General features: G+C 40.7%; 1 long non-coding RNA gene across 1 annotated transcript in view; it reads right to left on the bottom strand.

Moving 5' to 3' along the window:
• Positions 1–19,101, bottom strand: part of LOC145723429 (uncharacterized) — a 258,189-nt gene that overhangs the window by 119,805 nt on the left and 119,283 nt on the right. Inside the window, exons 3-4 of the long non-coding RNA XR_014148459.1 lie at positions 3,893–3,977; positions 766–807 (exon numbers count right to left, since the gene is read on the bottom strand). This is a non-coding gene — a long non-coding RNA (uncharacterized LOC145723429). The remainder of the gene's footprint in view (positions 1–765; positions 808–3,892; positions 3,978–19,101) is intronic.

The following is a 19,101-nucleotide window of genomic DNA, read 5'->3' as shown; positions in this document are numbered from 1 at the left end:
GATATGTGGCATGCAAATCTGATGAAGACATAAGTGAGGAAAGAGCTTGAATATTTATATAAATTCTACTGCATGTGCAGGAAGGAAGTTCAGTGGCACACTCCCTTCCTTCCATTTCAGTGTCTCCACCGTAAAGCCTTGCATGGTCTTTGAACTCCAGGTACTTCACTAAGACTATCTAAGCCTGTGCACGAAAATTCTGGAGATGGAATGAATTGTACAGCACTGGAAGGGGGGGTGGAGAAAGCAAGTAACAACCATTCAGAGATGGGAACCGTCTGCTCTCTGGAAACCCCTGCAGGCTTAGGTTCATATCCAAGCTCCAAAGTCCAAGAGTCTTCAGTCCCCCTGCGTTAAGAGAACAAGAACAATGCCTAGGAAAGCCCACGGTTTCCTTCCTCATGGAGGAGAGGAAGCAGCAGAGGTAGCAGACGCCCATGTGCAGCCATCACTTCCTCGGGGGCTGGTGTCCATTTCCACCCACTGGGATGTAGTCTGGCAGCTTCATAACCGGCAGGAGATACATGATCCAAGAATCCAGTTTGGCTCCAATTCTAGCCTTGTAAAGGCCAGTTCTGTCTACATCTGAGAATCCTTATAAGCATTAGTAAGGATTTCAAATTGCCTCATCCTCAAGAGTATGGCCAGAGAGAGAGGAGTTAGGTCAAAGGGTCCATCTTGAGTAAAGCTCAAGATACTCTTCAGAAATACCTTGAGATTAGGTAAAATAGAAATATATTCAGAAGTAAGAGAAAGAAAATATACCTTTTCTTCTCTTCCTTGGAGGAGTCAGAGTGTGTCAAGGCCCTAAATCAAAAGCAAAATAGGGTATAATTCTAACAATGGAATCGAGAGCAAATGGCTATAACAAGTTTGTTCTTCAAGAAACAAAAGAAATGGTGTGTATAATCAAAGTGTATTTAAAATGTCAATTTAAGCACTATTGTTTTCTCCTTCAACCTTCCTCTCTTAAATTTCCTTATCTCAGTCCATGGTTTCTCCATTTACTAACCACCTTAAAGTAGAAATTTCTGTCATTTATGTATCCCACCACATTCAATTCTAGACTTAGTAGGTTTCTTGGATTCTTCTCTTACTTCTGCTTCTACTATCACTGTCCTACATCATGTCATCTATATCTGGATTATTAGAATAGCCCCCACTGGGTCCCCCATCACCACTTGCTTTCTCTACTCCAAGTTATTTGTCACATCTCTGACAGTTACCTTCCTAAGGTACAGTTATAATTGTGGTGCACCCTCTCAGTCCAAAAGCTTTTACTAGTTTTCTGTTTTCTTTTAGAATAAAGTCCAAATGTCTGAGCATAGCATTCAAGGCCACTAATAAATAGGAAGTGTTCTATACTTCAACACTTAGCTGCCATTTCTCCTCACAGACAGCTAATGCTCTACCCAGAACAGATTCATCTCCTTTTCTGAATCTTGTCATGGGCTTTCACAAGTCTAAAACTTTGCACCTTTTTTTTAAAAAAAGATTTTATTTATTTATTTGACAGAGAGAGAGAGAGAAACCACTAGAGAGGGAACACAAGCAGGGGGAGTGGGAGAGGGAGAAGCAGGCTCCCCGCCGAGGACCCTGGGATCATGACCTGAGCCGAAGGCAGATGCTTAACCAACTGAGCCACCCAGGCGTCCCTAAAACTTTGCACTTTTCCTCTAGCTTTATCTCTTCAAATCCTGCTTCTGCTCTAAAGACTAATTCAAATGTTACCACCTCCAGGAAGCCCTACCTGATTTCAAGGCAAAATAAATCGTTCCCTCCTCAGAGCACATATAACCCTTTGTTACAATATTTCCCCCAATCTGACTTGTATTCATTATTGTAGAATTTTCCGTCTCCTCCTAAAGGATAGAGACAGTAGTTAATCCCTCTAAAGATGTTCTTGGGTGCCTAGCATAGTGCCTTAAATAAGGTAGGCATTTCATGAATGGTTCTTGTACAGAATTGTAGAGAAATGATTAATTTTCACTAAAAGCTGAACCATGGATAAAAGACCAAGCCAAGAATCACAATCAAGGAAAACTTGGAGGGAAGAAAGGAACCTCAGTATGCTACTCAAACTGAGGCCCATGAATAAGTTTTTCACAAAAGAATAGAGATGGCCTAATCCATTGCTTCTTAACATTTTTGTATTCACACATTCTTGTGAAGGGTTTGACTATGGTTGAGAACTGCCCTGGCCAAATGGGGAGACCACCTCTTTTTCAGCAGTAGAAACTTAAATCTGCATTTAAAAGGGTTCAATGAAGGCTCAACAGATAAACATCCCAATAAAATATTATATATCAAAAATATATAAATATATAACATACATATATATGTATGTGTGTATATATATATATATATACACATCTAAGATATTGTTTCATTTAAACATCTCTACATACAGAGATCTAATGATGTCTTAATAAAACAAATATTTAGTTCACATTTTTGCCATCATTCCAAAGAGGGGAAAAAAGCCAAGAACTAAAACTATCTCCTTAGCCTTATAGGCATTAAGTAATCAAATTCCCTGCTACTCAGAAATCTGAGACAGGCTTATTGCAGTTCTCACTCTCGCCTGGAATGAAAAAATGAACTCAAACTTCCAAAAGAAAACCATAATTTTCCAACATCTTCTCATACGAGTCTTGCCTCTCCCCTGAAACTTTTGAGTCAACTCTTCCTGAGATGAATCACGTTAAGAAATGAATCTCTTAATTGCACCATATAAGCTAAACAGTAAGCCATGACCTCATCACCCTGGATGTAATAAAAGGGCAGAGACACTCAGGCATTTCAACAACATCTTAATGCCTGCACTGTTCTGGTTTATTATAAAGCAGGCCTGTGTGCAGGAAGACATTTTTAAAAATGCTTTTATCTCTGGTTTACATGTTAGCAGATCTCATGGTCTCATATCTCTGCAGATAGAGGGCTGAACTGTGCAAAAGCTAAGCAGGCAGGCCAATGAATTTACCTGAGAAAACAAGAAACCCAATCTTGAAAATGACACTTGGACTCGAAAGGAGCCAGGAGTAGAAGAACCTCAAACTCCACAATTACTCCCCAGTCTCAAGCTAAAAACAAAACCTGGAACTGAACTATCTGAATGCCACAGCCAGACTGGACAAGAAGCAATAGGGGGCTGGAGAAGAAATGGGGAGAAACACAGTACTATACCCCTTGGCCAGCACATCACTTTCTGACCCTTGATTTACCATGAAGTCCTTCTTCTGATGAGTATAGTATCATTCTTATTTCGCTAGAAGTAGCATCAGTAGGTCCCATCTATATATGGAGACCTCTACAGAGTTCATCCCATATAAGCACAAATGTCTACCTACTCTGTACCTGGTACCGATGAAAAATTCTTAAAATGATGGTCCAGTGAGAGAAATAAAGTATCTGGATAATTTTGCAAGAAAGTTCATCTTTGCATATGGAAGAAAATGTATTTGTACCACATCTATGAGTAACTCCAAATATAGATATTTCAACAAGAGTTAGCACTTGAGCCTGTCAAATCACAAAATACATTTAACTTGGTTGGGAGAATAGAAATTGCCCCCAGTATACAAAGGAAGTACTGAGAGGTACAGCCACCGGCAGAATCAGCAGTATTCAATAATTCCAGAGGCTCAACCACTGACCTGGAGTGACTCTTCTTCCTCTGTATCATTTCCTAGCCATAGAACGCATTGTTCCAAGTGTTTTTAGATGGTGCTATCGATTGCAAAGAGCTGTGAGCTTGCTGTTTCGCATTCCACTGCTTATCGCTGTTGGGAGCCTTGACCAATGGGCCTTCTGTTCTGAGTGTCCCAGTTACAACAGAGCCTTTACCTCTAGACTGGGCTCATGGGAGAGAGCGGCAAAGTTAAAAACTTACCTGGAAGCACACAGCCCTGAGGTCATGGTGTCACTCATGCTGTAGCCCACAGAGAGGAGAGATGGCAGAACTTGAGTTTCACCATCTGTAAAAAAGGGAATAGTCACTTGAGTTCTGAGACTCAACTCAAAGCAGTGATTTACCAAAAGAATGCATCTACAGACAGAGGCTCTGGTAAAAATTAGGCATATATTTTATGAGAACTGTCCAGAAAGAGTTGAGCAGATTGTTAGCAGAAACCAGGAAGATTTTGCCTCATAATCAAGATTAAATCCCTTTCTGCGACTGTCAACATTAAGCTACAGTGTTTGTGATTGATGTGGGCTTGCAATTACTAAAATTAAGAAAGGTGCTTTGTTCTAATCAACTATGGCATACACTATTTTCAACAATGGCATTTCTGCAAAAAAGGAAAAACAGGGGAAAAGCCTATTGTAAAAATCTTTTATCCAAGTACCCTGAAACAGCTCCTTTCTGGGAAGAGCCTGGCATCTTCAGAGCAGCACTGTCTCAATTCCAAAGAATTTAAGGAAGACAATACCCCAAGCCCCACATAGTTGATAAAGTTAGGATATATATCATTTAACAAAAGCATTGACCCTAGGGCAACATAAACCCACGAAACTTTCCTTTCTTCTTCTACCTGTTCAATGCCGAAAGACAGCACAAGGAAAGGAGGAAAGGGGTTTCAATTTCCTGGGGTCCCCTTCCTGATAAGAAAGTTCCTCTTTACAACGTAGGAATGAGGAAAAGCATGTGCATTTCTATAATTTCCAAGACACCTCAGGATTCCTTAAATAGAAAAGAGTATGTTGAGAACATTTCAAACCAAAACAGAACAATAACAAAAAGGTTGAACTTAATTTAAGTACAACATCAGCTGGTACTTCTAGAGGAATGGAAGGATGCTAAAGTAAGAAAAAGAGACTAAGTATTCAAGACCATGATAACAGTCCATGAGCTTCCTTTAATGCTAGCACAGGATGTTTTCTCATCAAACTTTAAGTACAGATGAAAACTGTATGCATATAAAGAATCGGGGACTGAGATACTCTCGTTTCTCTTTCTGTTTTCACTGTTTACAAAGCGACCTTGAGCAGCCCTCGTTTATCTTTGTGGCTGTTCGCTGACTTGTGGGGTTTAGATCAAGTTTTGATATGTGGGTCTTTAGCCGGCCACGAAAAGGCAGCTGGTCCAGAGGCCAGAATCAGGGAGAGAGAAATTGCAGGGCTTATCAAGTCATCCGAGATGCCTTGTTGTGCTCATCCTTTGTAAACAATAAGACATGTCAGCATTCCTGGTTGCTGTCATTGCTGACAGTTCTCTAAAGACCAGTAAGTGTTGAATTCTTTAAAGTCGGGTTGCGCCCAGTGAGAGAAACGATAGTGTGAGATGAGGGGGACTTCATGGATATCTGAGTACCTTGGGAAAAGAGAGGAATTGAGGCTTTTCACTCAGCAACCTAATGAAAACTAGACAAATAGTCTTGCATTTAATATATAGTTTCCACCAATTCATGCTTCTTTTGTTAGGAACAATTCTACCCTCTATAGGAAAAGAGACAGTTCAAAATAAAGAAATAATTTCTCATTGACAAGGGGACCTTCAGGTAAAGCAATGCTTATGAAAAGCAAAGAAAGGATAAGAAATTGATTTTATATTGGTAAATTTCCACTGCACAACCATTTCATTGCTTTAACTTCAGAGACCCCCAAAACTTTATGTCCTCAAACAAGTAATCAAATGCAAAAGGACAGAACTAAATAATCCATCTGGGATAGCCAGGACTGGATGCAAAATACAAAGAATAAAATACAAGTCTTTAAGGAATATAAATGAGCAATTGTGGCAAAGAAGAGAAGGACCTAAAAGTAAGTTACTAAAGCAGTATCTAGTGCTTATGGAATAATGAACTTCACATGCGCTGCCTTAAAATCCTTAAAGGTATCTTTTGAACAGAGATCTACTAGTATAAGTTAATATGATCACACACAGAAAAAAATCCTGATTCATAACATTACTCATCATTTCTAACTCAGACTTTGAAAATGTATAAAATGAAGATTAAACTCTTTTGATGGAAACAGATAATGTGTGTTGAATTAAAACAAAACCCACACGAGGTCTCAAAATCCCATTATTACAGCAATTGGTAATGTGTTATATTCAAGACTAATTTTGCCATGACATTTAAGTTCTAGATTTTGAGGTTAATAATGTTTCAGAGGAAAGAAAATTTCCAGTGTTTCTATCTTCTTTCTAGGAAGATTTCCTAAACACATTTGCTCCATTAAATGATCTAAAATGTCTGAGGGAACAAAATGTCTTAGATCCACTTGTATAATATTAGGATCCAAAACTCTGAGAAGAATCATCCTTTCAGTATCAAATATATCCCTGAAATAAGGATCATCCGTACAAACGAGACCAGAACCTAAGGTTCCATTAATCTAACGGTATAGTTTTTAACTTGGAGTTTTACTTGTTTCTACATTATAAACACTATTTGATGATACCGAGTCATAAATTATTCTTCCCAAGTTTGTTCTTCTAGCCTCTTCTTCCTTGAGGCAGCCAGGCCATATCTTATACAGTTACAGGTTAAGCATCCAGCCTGAGAGTCCGTCTGAACCACAAAATGCAGAGAGCAATTTAAGACAAAATTTTGTAAATTTCTATTAACTAAATAAAAAGTCACCCCTGTTTACCTAATTTTCCTACAAGCAGAAAAACTAAAGGCCTATTGGCATGGCCTAGACAGACACTGCTGAGCAGCTTTCCAAAGAGCAAATGGTAAAAATAAAATAAAATGAAAAAGATTTGCCTGTCATGGGAGTTGGTCAATAAAATGCAACAGTGTTTATTACAACATTTAAAGTCTGTGATTAAGAACACCAAAAGGCCTAAACTAGAAAGGTTTTCAGCCTGTAATTTCCCTGCAGTCCTGGCCTGTACTTCCTTATGAGTTAGCTCAGCAGGGCTTTTTTCCATGTCCATCATCAGCTTGTAATTATTGCCATTCTCAAAGCTATGCCAGATGGGTCTTTAGAAGCAGGCATGCAGCTTGTTTATGAGAGAAAGAGCTGTAATATTACTCTACACAGAGACCTATCTGGTCCCACTCAAAGAGCCCTGCTCCTCCCTCCCCACCCCACCCCCCAAACCTACCCCCACGACTATTCTGTCTTCCTCCCCTAGACAGCCCTCTCAGTTTCAGCTCCCTGTCCCAGCTGAACGGCCTGGTAAAGGGCTGTGACCATGGGAGCCAAGAGATATCTCTATCTTCAAGCATATGGCCTCATCGTCACCTTTCACCATTCACATATGGAAATGAGGCCAACACCCAAGGGAAGGACGCACTGTGGACTCCTTCCCCTACATATTCTTGGGCAGAGACTCTATTTAAAACACCAGAGCTGCATGTCTACTTTTCAGAACACCGATCTCCCTAGATACCACAACTGTGCGTTCCATTTCTCTTTCCTGGGAATTCCTCATTGGCTGGAAGTGAAATTCCCAGCAAGATTCTCAAGGACAAACCTTTACTCACTTTGTCTGGTAGAAGGATAAACATTTGTAAGAAGGTTGAGGTCAAGGAGCTGTACAAAGCAACACAGGCAAAGGCAAAAGCGCCTAACCGGGGGTTCATCTGCTGATAGGCCTGGGGTGTTAGGTATCCCAGAGGGCCAAGCAGAGCTTCAATCAGCAGTTAATGAGGCAAGACCTGCAACAGATAGCCACTTTTAACTTACAAAAGCTTTTAGATGTCTCTGTTTACTTTGATCCATTTCAGTTCATTTGAGCCTGGTTAGCGGGCATTTTCCTTTTTTTTTTTTTTTCCTCCTTAGATAAACCCTCTGCTCCCACCCCATCTCTACCCCACCTCCCAAACAATAGTATCATTTACCAACTTTATACTTAAGTTTTGAGATCTTCTGTCAAGGTCGGCAACAATTATATAAAACACAAGGAGAGAAAGATCGGTACCACAGTCCGCCTATAGAATGGTAATTTCAAAATCCCACCAGTGAAAGATAAATGGAAAGGAGGACGGGAAAGGAAAGGCTGCATTTTCAGACAGATTTAGTTATTTGTTTCTGATTAGGTGAAGTACACGTTCTTTTAGCTCTTGTTATTTTACCCATGTGATGACCAGAGAGCTTTCTTTGTTAAACTGTTTCAGAGCTGATAAAACTAATTTACTGGAATGTGAAATAATCCTGAAAGAAACTGTACCTGATGGTCCCAGACGGGGAGATCACTTTAACCTGGCCGGAGTGCCCAGGCCCTGGGGCTGGGGCTGGAATTCCCAAATGGGAGGCAGAGAGAGCGCCTGCTCCGAGGGATTTGCACGTGGGTCCCCCTCTTAATGGGGATACTCTGGTGTAATGAGCTTTTAATTAGGTCGGCTTGGAGTCTGCCGCCACTGTACCGTGGGCCCGCGCCTAAAGGGGACCTCCCCACCCACAGGTGCAGCTAAAGGTCCTGGAACCCTTCCCGGCATGCCTTGGGTGAGCTCTCTATCCCGGCATGCCCCAGGCCACCCATCTTCCCAGCATGCCCTGAGTGGCCCTTCCTCCGACGTCACCCCTTTCTCTCTTTGTTTATAGCGTCTGACGTACACCCTTTCTTCTTTCTCTCTCTCCTCTTCCTGTGCCACTTCCCAACACACCTTTTCTTTGTTCAGAATATCATATTTGGGGCAGGTGTGTATTTAAAAAACAGAACAAAACAAACCTCTGGTCATCTAGCCAGCAAAATTAATTTCACAAATACACATGGGCAAGTTTGGTTTGACATATATATTGCTCAAAAATATACTTTTCTCAAGTGAACCATATTCCTATTCCCCACTCCCCACCTGTGTCCTGACAGCTACATTTCCAGGAAGTATTCTGAAGACATAAAAGCTAGTGGAAGGAACAGGATGAAGTCTTTCTGCACTTCTACCCTTAAATAAATTGCAACTACTTTTAAGTATTCTATTTGAAATCCTGTCCAGTGAAGACCCTGAGGAATCATCAGGGAAGTAGAAGTTAGGAAACCCAATTTCTATTTTGAGTCCTTCTTGTTGAAAAGGGAAGGACTAAGTATCCAACACTGATCTCATGTTACCTGACAGGAAGGGTCTTTGGCACTGAAGGTGCCTTATCTGTAGTTCTCACAGTAGGACCTCAACAGTAATGATTTACATTTATTTTGCTCTTTACCAAGTCTTTAAAATGAAATTTAGATTAGTTTATCACTGAAGAACATCAAACTCTTTGGTTAAAAGGCATTAAGTTCAGAGAAAACAGATCCAGACATCTTAAACTATGTTCATGAGAACAACCATAATAGTAATAGCTAATATTTATTTGTTGCTTATTAAGGGGCAGCTGCTCTAAATGCTTTAGGATTCTGCATAATTTGTAATATGTTTAACGTGCAAGCTTACCTAATTCTTGCAGTTAATGATGGTGGCAGTTGCTAAGCTGTACATTCATGGTCTAGAGAGAGATGACACGGGCATGTTGAGTCACTCAAAACAGGCTCAAACCACCCCAAGGAGTTCGCCTGATGAAAGGTTTTCTTTTCCTTCAAAGCCACTTCCTGTGTCACATGACCTATATCCCTCCAAAGATAATAACACTGCATGCTTCCAGAACACTTTTATCCAAAGATCTCAAAGCATTTTCAAATGTTAATTAAGCCTTCACCATCCTGGAAGATAGCAATGCCAATCTCTCTGTTTAAATACTGTATTCCTGAACACAGGTTGTTCTAATCACTAAGAGGGAAAATGGAGGCTTCTCTGGGCAAATTCAGAGCATACGCCACCACCCAAACACTTACGACACCCAAAATTCTCCTGCCTCTCCTGGGAAACCACCACAGCATCTCTATGCTAAATTGTTCCTTACTGCCACTGATGGTTTCCACTGGAAGAATCACATCCAAGAAAAAAAGAAGCAGGAAAAAAAAAGGCTTTCTAAGAGTTCTACTTTGATGGGGATAGAAATGTAGTTAGAAATATATGCAATGTATATCTGCAAATATATAAACATTCTCAACAAACGGCTAGGTTCCTTTGTTACATGCTTTTCATTTATCGCGATGACCAGAAGGGGGAAAAATGAACGAACTTTTCCCAAGGCTTCAATATGACTGTTCAGACCACAGTTAGTCTGCCCTCCTATTTCGCAGGCATCCTGGACTGCTCTGATACGGCCGGAGAGCAGTCAGATTTCAGGCAGTTTATGTATCCTTTAGTCTGGATAAAGGAAGGCCATGTGACAACTAACGTCCCTCAAGATTTGCCTTGCCTTCTTTCTAGTTTCATCTCCCTCCACTCTGCCACACTGGCTTTCTCTCCATCTTTCCAAAGGGCCAAAGTTTTTTTCCTACCCAGGGCCTTCGCACAGGATTTTCCTGCTGCCTGGAATGCTTTATCTCCTATTCTTCATAAAACTCCCACTCTTAGTTCCCAGATTAAAGGTCACTTCTTCAGAGAAGACTGGCCTTTCTATTATTAAATTAGCTTCTATTATTCTCTCCAATGACAGACTGGATTATAATATAATGAGATTTTCTTTGTTTAGTGTCTCCCTTCTAGATTATAAACTCCATGAAAACAGGGACTTCGTCTATTCTGTTCACCACTGCATGACTCATGCCTGGCGCTTTGGATGCCCTTAGAAAATATCTGTTGAGTAACCTGAGTGAATGACTCTTTTTCACCTGGTTATAAATCACATGTTTCTCTTGAAGTGATATTATAGGATCTAGAGGACAATAGAGAAATAGATATCAGAAGTTTGATTGTCATCGGTTAAGTTCTTAGTTTCTGTCTATCAATACTGGGAATAGCAAACAATCTTAGAACTATTTGAGTAAATATGATTTATAGTGTATACTAAGCAAAGTAGGTGTTTTACCTACATTATCTTAGTTACTGCTCCCAACAGCCTTGACAGATAGAAGCTACTATTGTTCTCATTTTGTGGTCATGAAGACCAAGTAATTTACCCATCTCTCTAAGTCCCCTCATTCCACCTATTCATTTATTGAGCACTCACTGTTTGCCAGGCGCTGCAGTGTAGAGCAACGAACAAGACAGTCACGGCCTCCTAACTGCAGCTTTTGTCCTTGATCCCACACAGCAATAATAGCACCTTGCATTCTGGCATGTTGTTGGTGCTCAATACATATTTAAACAGTGTGAATCAGGGTTTAAAAAAAAAAAAAGATTCAAGAACTCTGATTGAATCCCTTCGAGTTTGAAAGGTCCCACAAAACTGCTAAGGTACTGGTGCTCATTACATGACTTTCCCGGGGAACATATGATTTGCCATTCATTCTGTAAAGATGTAAAGTGCAGAAGGAGGTCACGAATCACTCCAACGTTCTAATAAAAAATACAATGATCGATGATGAGAGTTTTAATTAATAGTGCCACATTGCAGCCAAAATGATCTTTCTAAAACACGAATTAGAAAATCAGATCATCTCTCTCTCCTGTGATTTACTATCTCGTAGAGCTTCCCAATGGCCTTGGGATAGAGTCCAATCTCCCCATCTCCTTGATGGGCTGACAAGAGCTTGACTCCCTCTTTGGAATCGTGTCTCTTTACTGACTTCACTTGCTACTTTGCAGTCTTTGTAAAAAATAAATAAATAAATAAATAAAAATTTAACTCCTCCAACACCTCTAGGCCTTGCACAAGCTGTTCCTCCTTTTAGTAACACCTTCCCTGCATTCGCACCATCACTACCACTCTTTGCCTGTGTCAAGGCGAGGACTTATCTGTGTGCGGGATTTTACTGTGAAGTGTTCTCAGGAACAATACCTGTGAAGAGAGGGATACAAGATTGGGCAGAAGGAAAAACTGAACTACAATACAAGTTCAACTGAGGCCTCCACTGATCCCAGGAGGAGCTCTGGAACTGAGATGGCCCTTCAGAGATGTCCACATTAAGGCAAGAAGGTTGAACTTTTACCCCAGTTGCCACTGGAGATAGAGAAAATCTTGAGCAAGGAGGCTTCCTTCAGCAAAGGGCAATTTCTAGGGCAGGACCTCAGCTAAGAACCATCGGAGGACAACACTGTTGCCAGCAGGGGAAAGAGTGTCCCAGTTCCTAAGGAGGTCCCTAGACGGCACACCACGACATCCGATGCAGTCTGGCTAACTCCCATCAGTCACCTTTTTGGTCTCAAATATCTCTTCCTCCAGGAAGCCTCTCCTGACTCCCTAAGCCTAGGAGAGATGCTCCTACAAAGCACCTGTTGCTTCCCCATTATCTCATGCTTCACATTTCATTATAATCATTTGTTTAGGGGAGCCTGGGTGGCTCAGTCAGTTAAGTGTCTGCTTTCGTCTCAGGACATGATCCCAGGGTCCTGGGATTGGGTCCTGCATTGGGCTCCCTGCGTGCTTCTCCCTCTGCCTCTGCCGCTCCCCCTGCTTGTGCTCTCTCTTGCTCTCTCTCTCTGACAAATAAATAAATAAAATCTTTGAAACAAAATCATTTGTTTATTTGTCTGTATTCCCCCAGGAAAGTATAAACCACATTAAAAAAAGACATGGTGTTTATATTATTAGCATTCTATCTACTAATATATAACTTACCACAAACAAATTAAAAAATGAATGACAAACTAAAGATTCCATTTTGGTTTTTTAAAAAATGTTACACAAATATCAAAAACGTCTGAAAGACCATCTACCAAAATATTGTCCATTGTGGCAGGATGAGGTGTGATTTTTTTATTTCCTTCATTATGCCTATATCTAAATTTTTATAAGCACATTTGACTTTTTAAATTTTTTTAAAAGTTATAATCATTTTGAAGAAAAAAAGACATGATTCTTACTATAAAAATAACTTATATCAATAGACTCATCCCATAAAGTTACTATTTTTACTATAATTTATAGTTGATAAAGCAAGTTTATATAAATGATTTTGTTTAATCTTGACAAAAAGTCAACAAGAGAAAAAAGCCAAGTATGAAATTCTGATTCCTACTGGATTGCAAAATAAAGCCAACCCTCTCAATCAGGAATGAGAGAATGTGCCCTCACAGCCTGGGAACCCAGCTGTCTAACATTTCTTCTTCAACATGTTCATTTTTGATGAGGTCTTGCCAGGCTTTGGGGAAAACAGTGATATGGGAAGACCATATATAAGCCATCCCTCCCTATCTTCCCTGAGTCTCATTGGCTACATTCTCTGTCCTCACTTTTCTCTCCCTCCAAGTCCTATTCATAAAAGCGAATATTATGCCGCTCCCATGGCCTTATTTTCATCATTTGTTTGCATAAGCCTAATCTACAAGGCCAGCTAGAGTTGAAAGCCCTGTTTTTCCCTTACATCTCATGTCCCCCCTTCTCTCCTATAATGATAACACTTCACATATGTATAGCACTTTCCAGAAGGCTTCTGCTTATATCACCTCGCTGGATCCTCCCAACAAACCTTTGAGGTCTGCACATCAGATACTATTACCCCATTTTAGAGATAAGGAAACCAAAACACAGAGAGGTTACGTGACTTGCCAAAAATCACAGTTAGTTACTGATAAAGACAGGACTAGAATCTGGGTCCTTACAGAAAAGCCCAGAACCCTCTACATTTTTGCTTTGATCTCCTAGTCTAGCATATGACCCCTTGATAGGGCCCTGAAGAATCTAAAGCTGGTTACAAACTAAACTGATGAGAGCAAGATTATGGGTTCAATTTCTGAGCAGGCCACTTGTGATCCTTGCATTGGAATGGGCTAATGCATGGAGCTGACCTGCAAATGAAAGACCTCAGTTACAAAAGGGACTAATTGAGAGTGTGTAGATGATTCCATCGCCATGGCGAGTTAAACACCTTAATTACCTATTCTTTTAAGTCCACATAAATATGTAAAACAACTATTTCTGTAAATAGACTATGCAAATCTCTGCTATAACTGTCACTTTCTGTTGTCACAGTTTTCTTGGGATAGTCTCAATTTCTACCTATTGCCATAGTGCAATTAATGGCTCTCCCTTTCTCTTTAAAAAAAAAAAAAAAAGATGTCCCAGTAAGGAGGATAATTTATATGGTCATCCCATATACATTTTACAGAGAACAAATGTGCAACTTCAGTAGACACCAAACAGTATTGATTTTCAAAGTGGCAAGTCCCAAACGTTGTAAGAAGGGGTTGCTGTTATAGAAATACACTGCTGGAAACCTTCCCAGTGTTAAATGGCCTTCGCTAAAGACACAGTAAGACACACATCCCTTTGTGTTCTTCTGGGCTCAAGTTTTAAAATGTAGTGAAATTCTGGCTAGCTTCAATCCATTTGCTAAATGATTCTGGTTTTTCTGCACCTCATTCCCTCACCTGATACTGTATCTTTGTCTCATTGCTTATCAGAAGTGTCCCTTTCCACATTCATTTTTAAAATGAGAAGAAACAAATGAGAATTCACATTTTTTGGCTTAAAATTATAATGCCTCCTACATTTCCCAAAGGAATCCTGCCAAGGGAATGGCCTAGAACAATAGCTGTTTGCCAAAAGGTAAAAGGTAAGATTTTCACGGTAATTCCAACTCAAGCCTTTGAGCTTGTCTTTTTCTCCCCATCTGAAATACAGGGAGAATACCTGCTCCCGAGTTGCTGAAAAATCGGAGGAGATGCCATGTGAGTCACACAACTGATGAACAATTGTATTTTGCTCTCCTTTGAAGTCCCAGTATTGCCTCAACATACAGACCTGGTCCTCAGTCTCAAGAAGCTTACAATCTCATTTCAAAGGACAGATACAAGATAGTACATAATTATTTTTTTTTAGATTTATTTATTTGACAGAGAGAGAGAGAGTGAGAGCAGGAACACAAGCAGGGGGAGTGGGAGAGGGAGAAATAGACTCCCCGCTGAGCATGGAGCCTGATGCGGGGCTCCATCCCAGGACCCTCGGATCATGACCTGAGAGCCGAAGGCAGATGCTTAATGACTGAGCCACCCAGGCACCCAAGATAGTACGTAATTAAATGCTAAGAATGTACATTCAAAAAGCAGTATGTGTCAGCCTAAGGAGAAAGTGGTATGGATTGGAGTAGTGAGACAAGTCAGTGTTAATACTTTTCCTTAAGGGACATCTTACAGGTACCTTGAGAAAATTATCTGAAGGGTATATAGCCACATTCTCGAGATCTCCATGAATTCTTAATCAACATTCAGCTGAACTTTTCTGAATTTTGGACCTGGTTCCTAAATGACTCTGCCAGGTACTTCATAAAAGTTTTTCTCTTTGTTTTTATTTTTTTTCTTTACTTTTTTTTTATTATGTTATGTTAATCACCATACATTACATCATTAGTTTTTGATGTAGTGTTCCATGATTCATTGTTTGCGTATAACACCCAGTGCTCCATGCAGAACGTGCCCTCTTTAATTCCCATCACCAGGCTAACCCATCCTCCCACCCCCCTCCCCTCTAGAACCCTCAGTTTGTTTCTCAGAGTCCATAGTCTCTCATGGTTTGTCTCCCCCTCCGATTCCCCCCCCTTCATTCTTCCCCTCCTGCTATCTTCTTCTTCTTTTTTTTTTTTAACATATAATGTATTATTTGTTTCAGAGGTACAGGTCTGTGATTCAACAGTCTTACACAATTTAGACTAATCCAATTCAGTCATCTGAGCAAGCAAAGATGGCAAAATGCAATTTCTGTTGAGAGAGATTCTTTGAGCCTTTTTTACCAAGATCTGTCTTCCCCCAATCATTGTAACAAGCATAATCAGACAGTAGTTCTTTCTGCAGTATACATATATAAAGATTATGCCTAAAAGACATGAGCAAAGACATCCCAACCCACATCCCAATAAAAAGCAGACAGGAAGAGACAGAGTAACCTCAGATTCTTTGAAGCAAGAATGTAGCTATTCTATATCTCCTTTAGAATCATTAATCATTCAGCATTACTGAGCACCTACTAGGTTCTCAAGCCAGGCACTAGGATGATCTCTGTGCTGTAGGAATACCTGAACTGGGAAAGAGCCCATAGCAGACACTGAGCCAGGCTCTTTACCTTAAGTTATCTTCCCGGTTAGCCCCATTTTACAGATGAGGAAGCAATGCTCAGAGAAAATACCATGCCCCAGGTTGCAAAGTGGTAAAGTAGGATTCAACCAGGGTTTGGGGGTTTCAAAGCTTCTGCTTTTTTTACCATCCCATGTTTCCTTTGTTTTCATTTTAATTGAGAGCCCTGTTAGTTGGCACTGCTGAAGAGAGGGATCTGATATCTGGATGTTTTTTTCCACCAGATCCTCCCAGAAGAAGATGTCCTAACTTCAGTGCAACAAAAACCTGAGTGATAACATCAGATTTTGCCAGAATGGAGTTACATCCTGGCTGTCATACAGAAACCCAGGCTTCCGACAGTGAGCACACTATTATGTCACATTCTTTCAACAGCTCCAGGAGAACAGAGGAAAACAATGGTGTGGGTAATTTAAAATAATAGAGGATTAAAAAAAAAAATCTTTGTGTCTCTCTTGAATTAATTATATAATTATTTGAGTTCCTAGCCCCAGTTTTCAAATGTTAAATTACAATTATTCTGTAGTTATTGGAACAATGTTAGCTGAGTGTTAGAGCAAGCCAGCCAAGAAAACACTGGGTAGCTGAGAAAGAATTCAGGGCCCAGCTTCCATGATGCCAAAATGCTGGTGGCATCAGACAGGTCACTCACTTGTCTGGCCCTCGGCTTCCTCGAGAAGAAAATAAAGGGGTTGGGCTAGAAGATTGACTGATGGATTCAGTAAATATTCATTAGTAACACACAGTCTTGGCCCTTGGGTGGTTTCCAGTCTAGTGGAAGAGATAGATAAGAGGACAAACTACTTTAATATAGTGTGATAACTGTTATAAAAAGGTAAATAGAGAATGAAATAGGAGCGCATAATTCACTTGCAGGGTTCAGGACAGGGGTACACTGTAGAGAGAGTGGTGTCTAAAGCAGAGGCAGAAAAAACCCAAAGGCAAAGTGTGCATACGCAAAGGGGGAGCAGGAGCGGTGACCCAGGCATATCGAACAGTGAGGGCAAAGGCCTGCCAGGGGCCACCATGGTCCCTTAGGAAACTACAACTTGCTTACCATGTCCGGTTTACGCAAAGGCAGCTGGGAGTGGGCATACAGGAGATGCACCGGGAGGCAGGGGCCCATCAGCAGCAGCCTCATATGTCACCAAAAAGAGTTTCAACTTGATTCATGTCTTCAGAAACTATTTATCGATCTCACTATGAGGCAGGCATTTTTTCCTAGGTTCTGGGGTTACCAGAATAGTAACAAGAGAAACAGGTTCCTGTTTTTATAGCGCAAAATAAGAATCCATTTCAGGGTTAAAGCAGGGAAATGACATGATCAGAGTTTTAGAAAGACCACACTGGCTGCCGAGTAGGAATGGCTCGGAGAAGGATAAGCCTCTTTCAGCTATAAAATTCTGACTCCATGATTTAAAACTCAGGATATAATAAATCCTAAAAATCTCCACGTTAATATTTACATTATATATGAATATCTAATTATATTCTTTTCATATATATATATGAAATCTTATATAAATCTTTGGGTCACAGATTTCTTTGCAAGTGTTCAATAAATTGAGTGGGTTCTTTCCCCAGTTGTATGTTCAGACATGGGAACGTTTATTTGGTGGGGAAGGAAAAAGAGTGACACATATTGCCCACTGAGGACATACTAGAGGCAACGGGGAGGAGTAGGTATTAATAATTCCCACTTTACAAATGAGGACTACTGAGTCTCAAATTTCATCACCTCTAAATGTCATTTGGTGAGAACAGGGTAAAGCCAAGATTCAAATCAGATTTTCTGCTTTGTTTGTTTGTTGTACATCAAAGCCCATACTGTTTTATGTCCCAAAGCATAATTATCACATCGTCACCATTCTCCCTGAGCTCTTGGAAGACTAGTCAAAAACTAACTCATGGGTTTCAGCTGGTTGGCTCAGTATAGTTATTTTTCACGTAAACACGTCCTATTTTCTTTTTTTTTTTTAAAGATTTTATTTATTTATTTGACAGAGAGAGACACAGCGAGAGAGGGAACACAAGCAGGGGGAGTGGGAGAGGGAGAAATAGGCTTCCCGCGGAGCAGGGAGGCGGATGCGGGGCTCGATCTCAGGACCCTGGGATCATGACCTGAGCTGAAGGCAGACGCTTAACGGCTGAGCCACCCAGGCGCCCCTAAGCACGTCCTATTTTCAAATAAATTGCAAAACTCCTGATGTGCAGAGACCATGTGAATCTCAAAACTCTTCAGTGAGTTTATAGAAAACAGAACTCCAATCTAGTCTACCAAGTCTATCAAATATTGAAAGCGGGAGTTTGAGGTAAGGAGAAGGTAGCGCTTTCCTTGGAGTGGACATGCACAGGTAGGGAAGAGAGAACCAAGCCTTGAGAAATATTTAGTACTTCCTAGAAAGTTGTTTTCCAGTACAAGAAATACTGCTTTCAAGCACAAGAATTCCCTGAGCTTCCTGAAAATAAACCAAAAATAAATAATAAAAACCACCTCGGGCCTCAGAGCCCATTCCTGCTCTGCTCACTTAGCATTTCCTCTTCTCCTGGTACATCGGCTTCCATTCCCCTCCCCGTGGAATCCTGGCTCTCATTCAGCAAGGCTGGGGGGTAGGTTTATAAGGCCTCCAGGAGCCTGGTGGCCTCCACACACTTCCTGGTTCCCACCCACCACCCCCAGATCTTCCGGAGTGCCCTGCTTCCTGTCCTGGAGCTAAGCCCCTTACAAGACTCACAGGAGGTGGGACGCTTTCTTTTCAAGCCCCTGAAGTTCTCTGTTTCCTTGCAAGTAAGACACCCACTGTAATTTATAAGTTAGCTATAACCGTTTAGTACAGGAAAGACGGAGCATCTTTTTTGGTCATTTTGTTTGTTCTCGTTTAAAGCATAGTATTCAATCACATCTGCTCACACCCAAGTGTAGCACTTGGCCGGTTATTTACCCAGAATTTCAAACCCCAGATTTTCTTTGGGCAATCCACATAGTACACACAGCCTTGTGCTTTCTTAAATTAGGCATGCTAATCCCATTCCCCTTGCTAGGAAGTGGTTTTTGCAGCAAGCATTAGCTGCAGCAATTCTAGCCAATGAGATGAGAGAAGTCAGCTGATAGGAGAGGAAGGTCTGAGAAAGACTACCTTGCTGGAAAAAA

The sequence above is a fragment of the Leptonychotes weddellii genome, chromosome 9, assembly GCF_054177405.1.
Source record: "Leptonychotes weddellii isolate Sample4059 chromosome 9, ASM5417740v2, whole genome shotgun sequence".
NCBI lineage: Eukaryota > Metazoa > Chordata > Mammalia > Carnivora > Phocidae > Leptonychotes > Leptonychotes weddellii.
The sequence above is the reverse complement of the archived record's forward strand: the minus strand, read 5'-3'. Positions and strand labels throughout refer to the sequence as shown.